We start from the raw sequence: 20588 nt of genomic DNA on the forward strand, positions 1-20588 counted from the left end.
TTGGAGTTAGCATGAGCTGGTACATGTAGTGACCTCCCCTCCCCACCCCCTTTTTTCCCCTGGGGTCTTAGTTTGAATTTTTAGGACCTTGACTTTGCCCCCAACTTCCCTGCTACTAAAAACCCTATTTGAAATGCATTTATAAATTTATAGTCAAGCATGGCTGAATTCATCCTGTGAAGATGTTTTTGAGAATTTTGTAGTACAATTGCAGATAATTATATGTATTTCAGTTCAGTTAAATTCAGTTCAGTCACTCAGTCGTGTCCAACTCTTTGCAACCCCATGAATCACAGCATACCAGGCCTCCCTGTCCATCACCAACTCCCGGAGTTCACTCAGACTCACGTCCATCGAGTCAGTGATGCCATCCAGCCATCTCATCCTCTGTCGTCCCCTTCTCCTCCTGCCCCCAATCCCTCCCAGCATCAGAGTCTTTTCCAATGAGTCAACTCTTCGCATGAGGTGGCCAGAGTACTGGAGTTTCAGCTTTAGCATCAGTCCTTCCGATGAACACCCAGGACTGATCTCCTTCAGAATGGACTGGTTGGATCTCCTTGCAGTCCAAGGGACTCTCAAGAGTCTTCTCCAACACCACAGTTCAAAAGCATCAATTCTTCGGCTCTCAGCCTTCTTCACAGTCCAACTCTCACATCCATCCATGACCACTGGAAAAACCATAGCCTTGACTAGACGGACCTTTGTTGGCAAAGTAATGTCTCTGCTTTTCAATATGCTATCTAGGTTGGTCACAACTTTTCTTCCAATGAGTAATCGTCTTTTAATTTCATGGCTGCAGTCACCATCTACAGTGATTTTGGAGCTCCCCGAAATAAAGTCTGACACTGTTTCCACTGTTTCCCCATCTATTTCCCATGAAGTGATGGGACCAGATGCTATGATCTTTGTTTTCTGAATGTTGAGCTTTAAGCCAACTTTTTCACTCTCCACTTTCACTTTCATCAAGAGGCTTTTTAGTTCCTCTTCACTTTCTGCCATAAGGGTGGTGTCATCTGCATATCTGAGGTGATTGATATTTCTCCCAGCAATCTTGATTCCAGCTTGTGCTTCTTCAAGCCCAGCGTTTCTCCTGTTGTACTCTGCATAAAGGTTAAATAAGCAGGGTGACAATATACAACCTTGACGTACTCCTTTTCCTATTTGGAACCAGTCTGTTGTTCCATGTCCAGTTCTAACTGTTGCTTCCTGACCTGCATATAGGCTTCTCAAGAGGCAGGTCAGGTGGTCTGGTATTCCCATCTCTTGAAGAATTTTCCACAGTTTATTGTGATCCATACAGTCAAAGGCTTTGGCATAGTCAATAAAGCAGAAATAGATTTTTTCTGGAACTCTCTTGCTTTTTCCATGATCCAGCGGAAGTTGGCAATTTGATCTCTGGTTCTTCTGCCTTTTCTAAAACCAGCTTGAACATCGGGAAGTTCACAGTTCACATTATTGCTGAAGCCTGGCTTGGAGAATTTTGAGCATTACTTTACTAGCTTGTGAGAAGGATGCAATTGTGCAGTAGTTTGAGCATTCTTAGGCATTGCCTTTCTTTGGGAATGGAATGAAAACTGACCTTTTCCAGTCCTGTGGCCACTGCTGAGTTTTCCAAATTTGCTGGCATATTGAGTGCAGCACTTTCACAGCATCATCTTTCAGGATTTGAAATAGCTCCACTGGAATTCCATCACCTCCACTAGCTTTGTTCGCAGTGATGCTTTCTAAGGCCCGCTTGACTTCACATTCCAGGATGTCTGGCTCTAGGTGAGTGATCACACCATCGTGATTATCTTGGTCAGGAAGATCTTTTTTGTACAGTTCTTCTGTGTATTCTTGCCACCTCTTCTTAATATCTTCTGCTTCTGTTAGGTCCATACCATTTCTGTCCTCGAACCCATCTTTGCATGAAATGTTCCCTTGGTGTCTCTAATTTTCTTGAAGAGATCTCTAGTCTTTCCCATTCTGTTGATTTCCTCTATTTCTTTGCATTGATCACTGAGGAAGGCTTTCTTATCTCTTCTTGCTATTCTTTGGAACTCTTCATTCAGATGCTTATATCTTTCCTTTTCTCTTTTGCTTTTCGCTTCTCTTCTTTTCACAGCTATTTGTAAGGCCTCCCCAGACAGCCATTTTGCTTTTTTGCATTTCTTTTCCATGGGGATGGTCTTGCTCCCTGTCTCCTGTACAATGTCACAAACCTCAGTCCACAGTTCATCAGGCACTCTATCTATCAGATCTAGTCCATTAAATCTATTTCTCACTTTCACTGTATAATCATAAGGGATTTGATTTAGGTCATACCTGAATGGTCTAATGGTTTTCTCTACTTTCTTCAATTAAAGTCTGAATTTGGCAATAAGGAGTTCATGATCTGAGCCACAGTCAGCTCCCAGTCTTGTTTTTGTTGACTGTATAGAGCTTCTCCATCTTTGGCTGCCAAGAATATAATCAATCTGATTTCGGTGTTGACCATCTGGTGATGTTCATGTGTAGAGTCTTCTCTTGTGTTGTTGGAAGAGGGTGTTTGGTGTGACCAGTGCATTTTCTTGGTAAAACTCTATTAGCCTTTGCCCTGCCTCATTTTGTACTACAAGGCCAAATTTGCCTGTTACTCCAGGTGTTTCTTGACTTCCTACTTTTGCATTCCAGTCCCCTATAATGACGTATTTAGATGCCCAAAACTGGGAACATCTTGTATTAAAGCACTGCTTTCCAAATTGTCTGACATTAGAAACAGCAATACAGCAGGCCCAAGGCAGAACCTTCTAGTGACCGTTAGTAGCAAGGAGGCCCAGGGACCTCAGTGTCAGAAAGTGTCGACACTGTCGCTATGGTGACAGGATGCTGGCTGACCTTGAGGACGGTGAGTACTCCCAAGACTCAGTTTCCGGTCTTCTGCCACTTCCCTGTCCCTCTGGGCCCAGATAAAATGGTTGTTCAGAGCTCAGTCTTGGCCAGAAGCCACAACAGAAGTTCCACAACTGTTATTAATATGAATAATATTTAATAACAATAACAATGGTGTTTCAAGAGGCTTCAAGAGAATTCAGCTGGGATTTTGGTCTGTTCTTAACACAGCAGCCAGACTCATCGTGGTAGAACATGCCATCCTCTGTTCCAAACCCTCCAATGGCTCAGCACTTCTCTGGGAGTAGAAACCTTATGTTGGCTCATGAGGCCCTACGTGACTCCCTCCCACTTGCTCCATTTGCCAAGTCCTGTACCTCGGGGCCATCAGAAATGTTCTGCCTTGGACCCTTGTCATCTCTGGTCCTCTGTGCCCATGATGCAGTCAGTGGACTCCCGCCCTCTTTTCTTTAAAATCTCAGCCCCCTCCCCCTCAGAAACCTACCCCTTCCCCTTTCCAGCTTTATTTTTTCCTGAGCACCTGTCATTATCTATCCTCCCCTAACAGAAGGCACACTCCACGAGGGCAGGGACTTTATTATGGAAAAATCCTCGCTTTCTCCAGACATTAATGGGCAGAGTGTGCACATAAGAAATAAGCCAGACACGCAAACTTGTGAATTAAAGGTCTCTCTCTCTTTGAAACAGGGACGTTTATGAAGGAAACCATTCTTAAGACTTCCCAGGTGGAGCTAGTGGTAAAGAATCTGCCTGCCAATGCAGGCGACATAAGATATGCGGGTTCGATCCCTGGGTCAGGAAGATCCCTTGGAGTGAAAAGAAAGCTGGACTTGGCAATGCATCTTGGGGGTATGTGAGTGGATGGTCAGAAGACCCTTGCGATTTACAGGGGGTCCCAGGTGGGAGAAAAAGGTGGGCCTGAAGGATCCTCTCCGCTCCTTTTGTGATGGATTCTGAACACTGTAAGTTCCACCAACACTTATTGACACCTGTGGGCCAGCGCTTGGAGTGGAGGAGCCAGCAGGGAGGTCAGAGGCCAGCAGGAGGGCCTACCCTGGAGAAGTTCACTGCCCAGCCCCCAGAGCCAACCAGAACAGAACAACGTATTCTGTGCCCCCGTGGGGCTCAGAGAGCACTGCGTGGGCAGTGAGCCGTTCCGTGGGGACCAGGCCGCCGTGGTGGGCCTAGGAGAGTGAACCAGAGATGATCCAGGAGGAGGAGTTGGGGCATCATTTGGGGGCAGTAATATTACATTTGTTTCTTTTTGCTCCCTCCCTTCCTTCCCCCGGACTTCCCTGGTGGCTCAGACGGGAAAGCATCTGCCTACAATGCGGGAGACCTGGGTTCGATCCCTGGGTCGGGAAGATCCCCTGGAGAAGGCAATGGCACCCCACTCCAGTACTCTTGCCTGGAGAATCCCATGGAGGGAGGAGCCTGCTGGGCTACAGTCCACGGGGTCGCAAAGAGTCGGGCACGACTGAGCGACTTCACTACTACTTCTCTCCCCACCTTGACGGCCAAAGTCACATATTTTCTTGGTAGAAAATCTATAAATTATAGGAAAGAACTAAAAAAAAACCTCACCACACAGAGACAGTGCTTGCTGCCGTTTTAGTGTAGACTATTGGGGACATTATTAAATTTTTAATTATGAATAATACATGAATATAGTCTTCTTGTCAAAAATTAAAAGATTATAGATAGGTCTCAAGTCCCCTTAGACAGCCAGCCCCACTCGTGGAGCTGGCTCCAGCCCTTGCCTCCCAGATGGCCACTCATCAGGGTAGTATCATTCCAGACCATTTTCTGTGTATGTGGAGATGCAGAGACCTGGGTTTTGTTTTGTTTTCCAATTCTTTATCTATATATTTTATATTGTAAATTCAGTTCTGTGGGTGCATCTTTCTACTTCACATTTGAGTCCTTGTTTTATGTGCTCACACATGTACCTCTAGAAAATACTTTATTTTGTTGGTTTTTTTTCATTTGTTTGAACTGTTATGTATCCTGTTGTGATTTATTGACTTAGGGCAAAAGGGTTGAGAGCTTAGGCTCTGGAACCTGATTCCATAGGTTTGAATCCTGTCTCTACCACTTCTTAGCTGTGTAACCTTGGGAAGATTACTTAACCTCTCCATTCTTTGATTGTCTCCTCTAGAAAAATGAGCCTTTAGTAGTTAGTATCTCATCTCCCTTCCTGAAAGAGTTGTCATGAGGACAAACTGAGACAATACACGTCAACTGTTAAAAACAGGGCCTGCCACGTGGGCGGCTTCAAATGAATGTTAGGTCTGATAAATGCGTTGATATTTCTAGGACCATTTCACCCTCAAATGGTGAAATAGCTTAATGGCTTGGAGCATGGGCTGTGCAGTCAGGCTGACCGCTCCCTGGGTTCCAATCCCAGAACCACCATTGGCCCAGTGAACTTTGGGCAAGTTTCTTAATTTTTCTGTTATCTATAAAACGGCTTAACAACAATACCTACTTTATAGGGTGAGAATTATGTTAGCATGCCTAAGTATTTGGAAGGGTACCTGCACTTAAGTGTTCTAGTAATTTTCTTTTTGTCTGCTGCCAAATTTTCAAAGAATGATTATAGTACCACTGTAAAAGCCATTTTCCTATTAATAGATACTTCAGCTGTTTACCCTTCTCCTTTCTCATATGTGTTTCTCTACCCAGAAGTGGAATTGCTGGGTCATTGGGCATGTACATTTCAATTTCTTTTTAAAATATTATTTTCTTAATGGTTAATTTCTTAATATTTTTTAAATGCACATATAGACATATTATTTTAAATAGTTGGATTAGTAGTTGCAGCCAGTTTTTTTTTTTCCACTTAACAACATAGTGAATAATTTCCAAGTACAACAGCGTTTTCTTTATCCATCTTTTTATATGCATTTTATTATGAAAAATTTCAAACATATAAAAGTAAAGAAGATAGTAAGATGAAATGTATCCATCCCTTAGCTTCAACAAATGTCAACGTTTTGCCATACTCTATACAGCACTGCTAATAATGGTGGAATCTGGAGAAGGCAATGGCACCCCACTCCAGTACTCTTGCCTGGAAAATCCCATGGATGGAGGAGCCTGGTGGGCTGCAGTCCATGGGGTCGCTAGGAGTCGGACACGACGGAGCAACTTCACTTTCACTTTTCACTTTCGTGCATTGGAGAAGGAAATGGCAACCCACTCCAATGTTCTTGCCTGGAGAATCCCAGGGATGGGGGAGCCTGGTGGGCTGCCATCTCTGGGGTCGCACAGAGTCAGACACGACTGAAGCAACTTAGCAGCAGCAGCAGCAGCAGCATGCATTGTAAGGGTGAGCTGTAATTTATCAAGCTGGCCTCTATTGTTGGAAAGCTAAGACTTTATTTTCTCGCTGTAATAATGGGACTTTGGCATCTTGAACTCAGCACTGGGAGTACAGGGGCTCCTTGCCATGCCGTCTTGGGCATTGCCCTGCTCTCTTCTCAGCCCACCACTGGCCCTCCTCTGCCCTCAGGTTTCTCTGATTCAGAGCTGGAGACAAGAATTTCGTGCAGGTGACTTTTTGAAGGTGAGAAGGACGGAAAGAGGGTGAGAACAGGAAAGGAGGGGGCTGAGCACAGATAATTGTCAGGGACCCTCTATCCTCAACCTCTCCCACTAGGGTGCTCTGGGGCAGAACTTAAACCACTGAACTGTCCTGCTTTGAGCAAGGGTTTTGTTTCCCTCAGGTCTGCCCAGGAGTGAGATGCAACCTGCCAAGCATCTTAGGGAAAGGCAGAGGCCCCAGTGTCAGGCGAAGAATGGTCACAGCCTGTAAGGGGGTCTGGAAGGGCAACACGCCCACATTGCGCATCATGAGACCTAGCCGTCACCTACTGGTGAGAGAGGTTTCATAACAAGCATGTGGGGGTGGAGGGGAGGGAGGCTTAAGAGGGACGGAATATGTGCATGCTTACGGCTGAAACATGTTGTTGTATAGCAGAAACCAACACAACATTGTAAAGCAATTATCCTCCAACTAAAATAAAATTTAAAAATAAATAAATAAAATACACATAGGGGTATGAAAAAATAAGATCTCATTAAAAATTATTTTAACATTTGTTACACGTTGAAATAATAGGATATATTGCATTAAATAAGACATTATTATATTTTTAAAATACATTGTACAATACATGGATTATAGCCAATATTTTAAAATAACTGTAAATGGAGTGTGAACTCTAAAATTTATATAAAACATTTTTAATAAAAATAAGAAGCGTGTGTGACAGTAAAGCAGATCTAACCCCCAGCACCTCAGAAGGTGATTGTGTTTGGAGGCTGTCTTTAGAGAGAATGAAGTTCCCACGAGGTCATGAAGGTGGGCCTGCATCCCGTGTGACTGCTGACCTCACAAGACAAGGTCAGGACACAGACACGCACAGAAGGAAGACTGTGGGGACGCAGCTAGAATCCCACCATCAGAAACCAAGGAGAGAGGCTGCAGGCAGGCGGGATCAACCCTGCTGACACGTTGATTTGGACCTTGTGGCCTCCAGGATCATGAGGAAACGAATGTCTGTTGTTTACACCAAAAAAGAGCTTGTGAACTAAACTGGCAGGTGTGGGGTAGGAGAGGCAGGAGGCAGGAAATAAATCTCTCCTCCTTTCATATCTGGCTGCAAAGCCCACAAGATGCCCAAGCTCAGGCTGAAGCTAGATAGGGAGTGAGATAAGAGACTGGGCAGCATGATGGCTCAAATGGAATTTAAGAAACCAAAAATGTGTATCAGCCAGTAAACAGAGTGGGAGGCAGTGGGTCATGGGGGGATAAGGCGGAAGGCAGCTCTGGCAGACGTGAGGGCCTTTGTAAAAACTGGCATGGGGCAAAGGAGCCCCTGAGGAAGAGTGGTTAGATTCTGGGATAAAGCTCTTGACTGTCCGGAAGGAAGGGCGCACGCCGACGCAAGGGCAGTGCGGGACTCCCCTGGCCACCTCAGAAAGTTCAGGCTCAGGACACAGGGGAGGGTGGGCTCTAATGGAGTTAAATATCCTCACCCTGAGCAGGCTGAGGCCAGCCTTCTGAAGGCCACTGGCCTGCCATCCATCCTGCCACAGGGCACCCAGGAAGCAGAGGACAGACATTGCGATCGGCAGCCCCAGGGTTGCATCCCACCTGCCCACATTTCACTTGACTGGACTGTGAACCAGAAGGATCAGAATCTTTAAATATCAGTGTTGCTGCATGTCCCCACGGGGACCATCTCAGTAACGGCTGCCCCCTGCAAAGTGATTGTGCCACAGCGCCCCCTCCACTCCCCAGCGTTTCACACCTGCCTTGTTACTCATGAGCAAGAGTTCCTGGCCCTGCAAGGCGCTGTGGCTTCCCACTTACCACGGCTTTGAGGAGTCCAACCTCAGTTTCGTTTTTTTTTTCTTCAATCTCCTTTCAAGGCTGCATATTCTACCTCTGGCTACAGCAATTTGTCTGATGCCCAGGAAAGCAGGGATACAAGGGGTGGGGGTCAGTGGAAGGGGAAGTCAGCATGGAAGGTGAGGATGTAAGCCCTGGAACCAGGCTGTCGGGGTTCAAATCCTGGCTCCCCTGGCATCTCAGTTTTTTCACTTATAATATGGGGGAAACGAAATGAATAGATATCAATACATGTAAACCTCTTCGCACTCAATAAACGATAACTATTACTTTGATCCCCAGTGAAACAGAATTCCACCCCCCCCACCCTAAAACTGAGCTTCTCCACTGAGTTTACGATTAACCTCTGTATCCAAAACTTTATTTCCTTTCTTATTCCACACCTGTTCTTTCTCAGGATTGAGGAACAAAAAAAAAAGAGGGAATTGTCACCAAGGAGGATCCTAATGGGCCTTTCTGGGGCAGACCTCCCTTCCCTATGTCCTCTACCTGCCTCTTGGTTGTAGAAGAACTTTAGCCCCCTCGGCCTCCCCCAAGTTCCAAAGAATAAATTTAATCAGAGAAGTGAGAAAATGCAGGAACAAAGGGAAATAGTCAAGCAAGACAAAAGTGATAGTTTAGCCATTAAAGTCCACAATCTTCAGTTCCTCCTCAAGGGCAGTAGACACTATTCTGAGCCAAATCCTTTCCAATGCTTTGCAGCGACTGAACCCCCCACCAGGTGGGAAAGTTAACTGTGTGCTGCCCACAAGCACATAGTTTCCAGACCAGCTGGAACCAGAAGGTTGGTGATATTGACTTCCGATTACCTCACCACCAGCCAATCAGAAGAGTGTCCACACACCTGCAACCCTCTCCCTCTCCCTGTCTTTATAAACCTTTCCCTGAAAGGCATGGGGAGTTTGGGCCTTCCGAGCATTAGCTGCCCTGAACCCTTTGCTTGGTGCCCTGCAATAAACACTGCACGTTCCTTCACCACAACCTGGTGTCAGTAGATGGGCCTAATTGCACACAGGTAAGCAGACCCGAGTTTGGTTCCTTAACACTAGCCCTGGGTTGTTCTTCCACTGGCCATCATCTCTAGCTGCTCCAAGCAGGCCACAAGGACATTCTCCCAGCTGTCCTCACCACTGACCACAGGCCTTTGTGATGGGGCCCTGCCTGCTCCCCCAGGGCCCAGGCACTGCGCACCAGGGTCACGAGCATTTTTGCACCTCCCCACCTGAGGGCCCCCTGCAGGGGATTGTGTACTGTGGACCCAGGACCCTCTCCCCTCCTCCACCCTCCACTTTGGGGTCCTCCAAAACTCAGGGAGCCACTCGCATCTGAGCCACATGGCCTTCACGGCTCCCTCCCCGGTTCCAGAAACCACATCAGACCTGTCCACCTGCATCAGGACACCCTGAGGAGGAGGGTGATTAAAATGCCAGTTCCTAAGCTGAAAAACATCAGTTTCCTAGATCCCAGGAATCCAAATCTCTGAGATCAGGGCTGACAATTCACACACACACATACACTCACACCACCAACTCGTACACACAGTTTTTGAGATTAAATTACATTTACATTCAGTAAGATGTGCAAACGTTAAATTCATAGTCTGATGGGTTTTGACAAATGAACATTCCCATGTAACTCACACACCAGACATGACATAGAACATATCCATCACCCTAAGAATTCCCCAGCCCTCCTTCCAATCAATACATCTCACCCACCCACGTCTCACCCCCCCACAACCACCGTTTGATTTCTGCCCCATATTAGTTTCATCTATTCACGAACTTCATGTAAACAGAATCCTATAGTTAATACTTGTTCTGGCTTCTTTTAACCAGCCCAGGGTTTTTGAAATTCAACCATATTATTGCATATATCAATAGTCTATTCCTTTATATCTGAGTAGCATTCCATTGTATGCATGCCCCACAGTTAGCTTATCCCTTCCTTGCTGGACATTCAGGTTGTTTCCAGTTTGGGGCCATTATGAAGAGAGCGGCTATAAGCGTTTGTAGGTAAGTCTTTTTGTGGACAGTATGCTTTCATTTCTCTTGGGTAGACACCTAGCAGTGGAATTTCTGGGCCATTATTAGAAGCTGCCACAATTTTATAGAATGGTTGTAACCTTTAAGACTCCATCCAGCAGAATATGAGAGTTCCAGTTGCTTCACATTTCTGCCAACACTTGGTATTATCAGGCTTTTAAATTGTAGTCATTTTAGTGGGTAAGAAGTGGTGGATCATTGTGACCAGAATTTACTTTTCCCTGGACTAAGAATATTAACTATTTTTTCATGTTTATTGGCATTTTCTATGCTCTTTTCATGAAGTGCCCATTCAAGTCTTTTGACCATTTAGAAAAACTGGTTATCTTTTAAATTATTATTAATAATTATTAATTTTCAGATATTCTTTTATATATTCTTATAGTATAAGCTCTGACAGTATTTTCTTTTTTATAGTGCAAGTGCCTGGCACACTTTGATCACTGAGGCATCTATTCCAAAGAAGTATCCACTTCAAAAACAACTATTTAGAGTAAGCACATTACCAGCCACACAGCAAGATAAAGAGCCAGGCTGCCTCCCCCACCAAGGTTCCTTTATTTTTAGAGATCTTGGTTGATGCCAACAACTGACCTTTGGTGCTACCCTTTTTTTTTCTCTTCCTATGTTTTAAAATTCCCACTTTTATGCTTTAAATTCATCAATAAAGAGTGAGTTCAGGAAAACATACAACCCCACCCCACCCACAACCCCAATAAAAGAGGAACCCCAGGCCCATGCAGTCTCTCTCTCCCCTTGACCTTGCTGTGTGGCCCCAGATGTGATGTGTCATTTCTAGATCTTAACAGTCTTAAACCTCAATTTTTTTTTTTTTTTCAAAATTTCTTGATGGTTGTATCCAAAGGGTGTCTTCAATCATAAGAACCACATGGACTGGTCCAACCGAAATATTGGTTATTGATAGGCTGAGACCAGCACACAGTTTTGGTCGTATGTCCTTTGTCACAGATAAATATTAGGAAATTTTCCTTTTAATCGAGGGCTTGCCTTTTCATTTTCTTAGTGGTATCTTTTGATGATCGGAAATCTTAATTTGTGTTGAAGACCAGTTTGTTATTTTGTCCTATTTTGATTAGTGCTAGTTTTCTGACTAAGAATCTGCCTACTGACTATGTGTTTAGTAAGCTTCTCATGTGATTCTGCTTTGCACTAAAATTTGAGCTCTCAATGGTGCACTGTTGGGTATTTTCCCCTGTTGGCTCCCTTCCTCCTAACACATGTGTGCACGTATGCCCGCATGCACGCACACACATACCTGGACAAGGAATCCAGGACTTAAGAACCCAAGATATGATGGGTAGACAATGGGTTTGCCCTCACTATGCACCCCCGCCCTCTTTGTAATAAGAACCCAAAATTGTCTGGGAGGTGAACGTCCTGCTAAGATTACATTTCCCAGCTTATTTTGCAGCCAGCGGTGGCCATGTAACCAAGTTTTGTCCAATGACTGGTAAGTGGAAGTGGATATAAAACTGTAAGAATATATCCTTGAAGGAATGAGGAGCTTCTTCAGAGTCCTGCCCTTCTTTATGCTAGCTGGAACCTGAATGCAATAGCTGGATCTTAAGCAACCACCTTGGCCAGTGAGGAGGGATGTTAAGGATGGTGGAGCAACAGTGTAGAAGGAGCCTGGGTCCTTGATGACTTGGGAGCCACCACATTGTCTGGATGGCCTCTCTTCAGACTTCTCTTACGTGACAGAAAAATACCTTACCTTGTTCAGGTATTGGAGCTGTTACTGTGTTTGGGTTTATTTGTTTTCTGCAGTTGAATTGAATGCTAACTTCTGCACCTGGCTCTTTTCCTTTGAGGGAGATGGAGAAAATGAACTCTCCATTCTTTGTCAGAAGATGCAGACCAGAAGGGGGAAAAAAGGCAAAAGAAAACAAAATGAAAAACCGACTCCAATTAATTTCTCAGGAATTCGGTCACATCTTTTTTGGAAAGAAGTTGAGGAATCTGGAAGAACATTCCTACAGCCTCTAATGTTTTCAAAGCACTTCCACACATATCTTTTCATAGAGTCTCGTTGCACCCTTCCAGGTGGGTTGTATGTGGGCAAGCAGTATTGGCTTCCCCTGACACAGGAAAAGTCTGAGATTCAGAAGGCGAGTAACTTGCCCAATCCTCCCCTTCATGGCCCAAACAGACCACAGGCAGTGTTGGGATCCCCTGACTTTTTGCCCAGGGCACTGTGGAAATGCCTGAGAACCACAATGGTCCAGGGATGTCTGGGCATGAAGCATTTCAAAGGGCAAGGGTGAAATCCTTTCCCGCTGATGACAGTGGAGTGTGCCAGAGCTAAGGCTCAGGTCGAGCAAGGGGCTACCTGCTGTCGGGTGCCGTGGGATGAGCCTCCATGAGGGTCCTGCCTCATCTGAGTCCCTGCTCTGGAATGTTCAGCTCAATTCTTTGTCTCTAAACAGCAGCCCCTCATTCTTCTACGAAGAGAATGATATGGTGGCAAGACCATGGGCCACAGCATTAGACCAACTTTTGGTTAAAAAAAAAATCCTTTTCTAGTTACTTCACTACATGACCTTGGACATTTTCCTCTGCTCAGCTTCCTTTCTGCTCTGAAACACACGAATACTTTGAAAGCGCTGTTGGAGGGATTAAATTAAACAGCATAAGTCAAGTATCTGCCCTGTGAGTTCCTTTCCCCTCAATTGCCCTTTATGATAATAGGGTTCCTGCTATTCATTTTCCCAGAGAAGCAAGAAACTGTTAATTCATTATACTAATCACACACCTTCTGGGTATAAAGTATGATGCTAAGATTATTCACCAGGTAGAGATAAAACAACCCTGATCCAGCTATCAGTGAGGCGTGCTCTGATTGTCAAACAACGATTCCTGGCTGGCTGAATGGAAGTCAAAGAGCAAAGAGCCCTCTCTGCCAAAATAGATCCTGACAGATCCTCCCTAAGTGTTGCTGGTGGGTGAAATGAAACAATGGGCTGAGTCCAGCATAGTCAATTCCGCAACACAGAAGTTACCCCACTTCTTCACAGGCTTTCATGTTAATATTTCTCTCATTCACTTGACACATTTATTAAATATTTATTCTATGCAAGACCTTGAGTTGAAATGAATATACTTTACTTGCAGGAATTAATTTCATTTAAAAAGAAACAAACAAACAGAAACACTGATTCTTGCCAGGATAGATTTTTCACAAAAACTTCATAGAAATTGACGGATGACTTTAAAAATTGAGACCTTACTGGATAAAAACTTTCCCTTCAAATCTTCCAGTTTAAACTGAACCATGAAACTGAAGGTCATACTTTTCATAATATAAAATTAAATGCATTACAAAAAAGTAAATGCTGTGAAGACAGATGGATTAAAAACATAAACAAACATTTTCCGTTAAAATTACATTATCAACCAGATGAATAAAAAATGTTTTATTCTTCCCTGAATGCCTCTCTTCTCTGACTTTCAGAGGACTGTGTTTTCTTTTTCTACTCTAAAAAAGGATAAGACATCTAAGACAGATTTCAGCCAGGGGCTGTAGCCTGGCAAGTGTTATGTGAAATGGTTTTCATAAGGGTAAACTCTGGCGTTGCTTCACTGAAGTCTGAGTATTCAGCAGTCTTCTATCTCAAGGCAAGACAAGGTCTGGCTGCATCATGTTTCAGGAAATGTTTCCAGTGCCTAGGAATATTACAGAACCCCTGACCACCTAGATGGGGATACACGTACAATCTCATTATATCACACATACCACTGTTAACCCTGCTGCTGCTGCTAAGTCGCTTCAGTCGTGTCTGACTCTGTGCGACCCCATAGACGGCAGCCCACCAGGCTCCCCCGTCCCTGGGATTCTCCAGGCAAGAACACTGGAGTGGGTTGCCATTTCCTTCTCCAATGCATGAAAGTGAAAAGTGAAAGTGAAGTTGCTCAGTCGTGTCCAACTCCTAGCGACCCCATGGACTGCAGCATACCAGGCTCCTCTGTCTATGGGATTTTCCAGGCAAGAGTACTGGAGTGGGGTGCCATTGCCTTCTCCAACTGTTAACCCTAGTCTGAACCAAATGCTGAGGCTGCTAATTCTATTTGAGAATCTCAGGCTCTGTGTTTGTTCAACTCAGGGGAGTTGACGCTTTGGGGACGCTGGAGCCTTTGTTCTGAGAGTCCCAGCCACGGGGTCAGGCTGATCCTTTTTCAACTAACATTCACTGATCGCCCCCTGGTGGACACAAAGCAGAACGTGCCGTGACCTGGCTCTCAAGGTGAAAGTTATGGAGAGTTGCCGTGTCCTGTGATGCCTAGCATGGGGTTAGGTGGAGTGGGATGTGGTGGGTGAGGGCACAGGGTGGCTTGGTCCTGGTGGGTCAGAGAAACCTCTACTCAATTTTAGAATATTGTGACAACAAGCTCTACCAGAAATAAAAACAATTAATGTTTACTGAGCACCTAATATATGTTAAGACTGCTCTAAGCCCTTAACATGCATTAACTAATTTAATCCTTAGAGACAGCCCTTCATGGTGGATTACCATTATCCCTATGAGAATAGTCACAATGTGAAAGAGGTAATCCCCCCAGAGTTAGCCTGCGTGTCCTTGGGTGTAGTTTCCAAAGAAACTTTGTGGTGGAAAGCCCCAGTGTCACCCAATGTCCATTACTGTCCACCACACTTGTTTATTTATATTAATTTTCTCCTGGGTTTCAGAGACGGATTAAGTCCTCTGATTTCTAGGAGTGGCAATAGCTAGAAGTCTGTTTTTGTTTTCTACTTTCATTCTTGGGGACACTTTTCTTTTGTCATTTAAGGTTTTTTTTTTTTTCTCTCTGAACCTCCAGCTGCAAATATGTTTAATAATCAACCACAACAGAGCCCCTGACAGATCAGCCTCAAAACAGATGGCTCCATTGAAAGGCAACAATTGAAAATGGAGGGTAATTTGAACCAATCAAGAAGATGGGGTTTCTAGGAGGCAAAGTTTCTACAGAAACTAACAAACTATAACCATATCCCCCAAGCTCCACCCGCAGATGAGCCTTTCTTGGGGGTGGATCCAACTTTTTTTTTTAACATCTGGAATGTTGAAAAGGAAGAGAGAGAAGCCCTGGGGCCTTGTCAATCAAATTCACTTTACTTTTGGCAAATTCAGCATCAGTGACAAATTGTGCAATCTGAAATAAACAAAGTTGATAGATGTCGGCAAAGCTGTTTTGAAACAGCAGCAACGAAGAAATGTGTAGGATTTTTTTTCCTTTCACTCAACAGTTTGTTTAATAACAAATAAAACAACCAGAAAAAATCCTACCATCTCCACAATGTCATCTGAGAGTTAGCTGCTGATTAATGAGAATGTGAGGTTTGTTCCCATCCCAATTCAGAAACTTGGCAAGAAAGTCCATCTAAGAACTTCACTGCATAGCTCTTATTACAGTTCACGAAGGCTTCTAAGTTCACTTCTGAGGCTTTCACTGGACTAGAAAACACCAGCCTTGATATCGGAAGACTTGAGTGTAGGCTCCAGTCTGCCACTACCTCCCTCTGTAACCTTGTGTATATCACTTAATCCTCCTAGAGTTTGGATTCCCACGGGATGCATGATGGTCACCAGCCCTGCCCTGCCTACCCCTGGGTTGTTGTAAGGTCCAAGTGCGATATCAGATGTGAATCACATTTTCTTTAATTTCGAGCTTATTAATCTTTTCATTGAGAGATAATTACAACTGGTGAAGTACACAAGTCATAAGCCTACAGCTCAACAAATTTTTACATATGCATGTAATTGTGCATGCATGTTAAGTCGCTTCAGTCATGTCCGACTCTTTGCAACCCTGTGGTAGGCTGTAACCCACCAGGCTTCTTTGTCCATGGATTTTACAGGCAAGAATACTGAAGTGGATTGCTACACCCTCCTCCAGGGGATCTTCCCAGCCCAGGGGTTGAACCAACGTTTCCTGCATTGCAGGGAGATTCTTTACCCACTGAGTCATCAAGGAAGCCCATTTTATAGGGTAAGAACTGGCTATCCTTTTAGATCAGCAACATCTTTACTGCCTCAAGATGGAGTTCACACCTAGGATGACACAGCAGAGAGCTGGAAGGTCCCTGGAGACTGTGAGCTGCTGAATCAACCAAACTGACATCTACTGCCAAACTTCTAATTAGGTTAATAACATATTTCCTTATGGTTCAGGCCAAATTCAATTGGTTATTTGGAGCTCACACATCCTGACTGATACACTAAATGATCTCAGAGTTCCTCTATTGAGCCTGGAACTACCCTCAGCATCTTTAACACAGGACTTCTGGTAGACCCAACCAATTGTGCTGACACAGGAGTTAGTATTCTAGTCAAAGCCTATTTGCCATCTCTGATAATGCCAAGTCACCTTCTGTGCAGCTGAAATTAAATTCATCTAAAGAGCAAAGTAAGAAGCTTCCCTTTTAAGCTTTTAATGACTATTAAAGAATACTGCTGATCACTCAGCCACAGATCACAAAGCATTATGCAATTTGCTGCCACCCACTGAGAGCCCATCTCTAGCAGTAGCAGCTCAAGATAGGGGGCAATTGTGGAGCTGAATTCTGTCATTTAAGAAATAATTCTAGCTTTCTTTCCATGTACTACATGCTAAGGATTGCGGTGGATACCAAGGAAGTAAAACAAGGTTCTAAACTGCAAATACTTGAGGAAAGAGAAGTGATAGGAATTTTGGGTAGCAAAAATATCAAATATTCCACAGTGAAGGGGATATTTTCCCTTTTTTAACTTTTATTGTATAATGAATAATATATGTGTGGTAAAGTATATAAATCTTAAATGTGCAGCTCAATGAATTTTTAAAAAGTGAATACATCCATGCACTCAGCATCCAGATTAAGAAACAGAACATTAACAAACCTCAGAAGATTGTCTTATTTCCCTTCCCAATCAACAACCTTTCCTCCCTTCAAAATAACTACTGATGTGCCTTCAAAGGACTACTACTGATCCGACAGTCTGTCACCATAGGTTAGTTTTGTCTGAGTTGAACTTTGTATAAATGGAGTCATGCATTTGGGTCTGGCTTTGGCTTACCATTACTATGTTTATGAAATTCATCCACGTTATTATATGTGGATGTAGTTCACATATTCATTTATTTACTGCAGCATTTTGCAGTATCACACCATAACTCATTTATCACATTCTTCTTTCAGTGGACATTTGGGTAGTTCCCACTTTGGGGCTAGTACAAAATATGGTGTTATAAATGTTGTTGTACATGGCTTTAGTGAAAATATGTACATGTTTATGCAAGAGATGGATTAAAATATACAAACATATACATACATAAAACTTGAATCATGGGGTATGTGTGCATTTAACTTGAATATGTTTTGCTAGTTTTCCAAATGGATGTTCCAAATCCTCTGTAGTGTATGATGGTCTCAGTTGCTCCACAACCTTAAAAACATTTTTTTTTAAATTCTGGTAAAATATGCAACATAAAATTAACCATCTTAATTTTCAAGTGTAGAGTTCTGTAGTATTAAATACTTTCATAATGTGCTTATGATTATTATAATACGATCACTACCATCTATCTTCTTAACCCTTTTCAACTTGTAAAACTAAAATTCTGTACCCCTTAAATGATAACCCCATTCCCACCCCACTCCCTAGCTCCTGGCAACTGCCATTCTACTTTATGTCTCCATGACTTTACCTACTCTAAGTGAAATAATGTAGTCCTTGTCTTTTTGTTACTGGTTTATTTCATTTGATATAATGTCCTCAAGGTTCATCCAGTTATATATAGTATATGTCATGATTCCCCTCCTTTTAAAGGCTGAATACTGTTCTATTCTCTGTATATACTACATTTGCCTATCCATTCGTCCATCATGGACACTTGGATTGCTTCTGTAGTTTGAATGTTGTAAATAATGCTATGTATATCGGTCTCCAGGAGATGGTGACGGACAGGGAGGCCTGGCGTGCTGCGATTCATGGGGTCGCAAAGAATCAGACACGACTGAGCGACTGAACTGAACTGAACTGATATCGGTGTAGAAATGTCACTTTGAGACCCTGCTTTCAGTTCGTTGGAGTATATCCCCAGAAGTGGAATTGCTGGATCATATGGAAATTCTATTTTTAGTTTCTGAGGCTTCTCCGTATAGAATGGGTTTTTCTACTCCAAAAAAGAGTCATAAGGGGTTTTTTAGGGATTGCATTGACTCTGCAGATCTCTTTGAGTAATACTGACATCTTAACAATACTGAGTCTTCCAGTCCACGGACATGGAATGTGTTTTCTCTTATTTACGTCTTCTTTAACTTGTTTCAGCTATTTTGTAGTTTTCATTGGGCAAGTTTTTCCCTCCTTAATTTCTAAATTATTTTTATGCTATTAAGAACTGAATTGTTTTGGGATTTTTCTTCTCAGATTTTTCATTGTTAGAGTATAGAAATGTGACTGGTTTTCTGTGTGTTGACTTTGTATCCTGTTACTTTGCTGAATAATCTGTTCACTCTGACAGGGTTTGTGTTTGTGTGTGTGTGTGCATGTGTGTGTGTGTGTATGTGTGATCTTTAGGATCGTCTACATATAAATCTTATCTGGGAACAGAGATAATTTAACTTCTTCCTTTTTTATTTGGATGTCTCTTATTTCTCTTTCTGGTCTAACTGCTCTGGCTAGAACTTCCAGTGCTATGTTGAATAGAGGTGACAAAAGCAGGCATCCCTGCCTTGTTTCTGATCTTAAAGGAAAAGATTTCAACTCTTCCCCATTGAGTATGATGTTTGCTGTGGGGGTTTTCATATATGGCTTTTATTCTGTTGAAGTACTTTCCTTCTGTTCCTAGTTTGCAAAGTGTTTTTATAATGACAGGGTGTTGAATTTTGCCAAATGTATTTACGCATCAGTTGAGATTATCATGATTTCTCTCCTTCATTCTGTTCAAGTGGTGTATTACATTGATTGATTTTCATATGTTGAACCAGTCTTGCGTTCCAGAAATAAATCCTTCTTGGTCATGGTGTTATACTCATTTTAATATGCTGCTGGGGGCTTCCCTGATGGCTCAAGTGGTAAAGAATCTGCCTGCAATGCAGGAGACAAAGGAGATGCGGGTTTGATACCTGGGTTGGGGATAGCCCCTGGAGGAGGACATTGCAATCCACTCCAGCATTCTTGCCTGGAAAATCCCACGGACAGAGAAGCCTGGTGGGCTACAGACCACAGGGTCGCAAAGAGTCAGATATGTCTGAGCACGCACATACAGGGAGCTGAGACTCCACATGCCTCAGGGCCAGAGAAGCAGAACATAAAGCGGAAGCAGTAGTGTGACCAATTCAATAGTCTTTAAAAAAAGGGTCCACATCCAAAAAATCTCTTTAAAAATATGCTGCTGAAATTGGTTTACTAGTATTTTGCTAAGAATTTTTACTTGTGGTATCTTTGGCTGGCTTTGGAATCAGGGTAATACTGGCCTCACAGAACACTCATAAAAAGTGTTCTCTCCCCTTCAGTTTTTTGGAAGAATTTGAGAAGGATTGGTAGTAGTTTTTAAAATATTTGGTGGAATTTACCAGTGAAGCCATTGGATCCAAAGCTTTTATTTGTTGAGAGATTTTTGACTGATTCAATCTCATTAATTACAGATCTACTCCAATAATCTACTTTTTCTTGATTTAGTCTTGGTAAGTTTTATGTTTCTGTGGATTGGTCCACACCATCCATCATTTGTTGGGATACAATTATTCGCAGTACTCTTATCCTTATTTCTGTAGAATCAGCAGTAATGTCCGCACTTTCATATCTGATTTTAATAGCTGTTAGAAAGTATGTTAGTGTTTTGCTCAAGTCTTTACAGGTGCAGGTTGAAAGCCAGAAGAGAACAGGTCTCAGAGGAGCCTGGGTAGAGGCTCCCTTTCTCAGAATGAGAGGTAATGTATGGAGAGAATGGGCAGACACTGTTTCTTTCCTCTCCACCTTTGCTTATTCTATTCCCTTGGCGAGGAAAAAGCTCCTTTCTCTCTTTGCCAGTCTGAGCCCTGTTCATCTTCACAGCTCAGTTAAGGCATCACCCCCCCCCCACCCCCCCAGAGGAAGGCTCCTTTCAACTCACCAGACTGGGTTAAACTCCCTTAGCATCCTTACATATTACATTGAAATACACTCTTTCTGTACCCGCTTCCTCATCAGATCATAAGGACTAGGTCTTACACATTTTTGGCATATTGTGAGCACTAATTGTTTTTCATGACT

Source organism: Ovis canadensis, chromosome 14 (assembly GCF_042477335.2).
Source record: "Ovis canadensis isolate MfBH-ARS-UI-01 breed Bighorn chromosome 14, ARS-UI_OviCan_v2, whole genome shotgun sequence".
Lineage (NCBI taxonomy): Eukaryota > Metazoa > Chordata > Mammalia > Artiodactyla > Bovidae > Ovis > Ovis canadensis.